The sequence below is a fragment of the Poecilia latipinna genome, unplaced genomic scaffold, assembly GCF_001443285.1.
Source record: "Poecilia latipinna isolate Pla-1442-1.1 unplaced genomic scaffold, P_latipinna-1.0 Scaffold40, whole genome shotgun sequence".
Lineage (NCBI taxonomy): Eukaryota > Metazoa > Chordata > Actinopteri > Cyprinodontiformes > Poeciliidae > Poecilia > Poecilia latipinna.
Genome location: NW_015112656.1, coordinates 291886 through 292314, shown reverse-complemented (window position 1 = coordinate 292314; position 429 = coordinate 291886).

Genomic DNA, 429 nt, shown 5'->3' with positions numbered 1-429 from the left:
AAATTATATTTTGTGTATATTTTATTCAAATTTGGTGCTTTATCCATAGGACCTGTTTTGTCCTATTCTCAAGAATCACTGGTAGATATTTGGTTCCAACTTTACACAGCACCTGTAAAAAGGAGGATCTACCAGGTGTGAAGACCAGCCTCCAATGTTTGCAAAAACTACCTGGACATATAGAATATGCATTCAAATGGACTGGTAAAATGGAGAACTGGTCCAAATCCAACTAGCTTTCACGAGGGTCTTATCAACATGTGCCAGAAGGAAACTGGAATTTAACCTACAACTTTCAGATTGCAAGACTGTTTCCTTGGAGCCACAGTGGCAGTGTCACTTTTATGTACATTTCAATAAACCATTGATATTATTTAAATGTTTATATATTTCAGGATTTATATATATATATATATATATATATATATA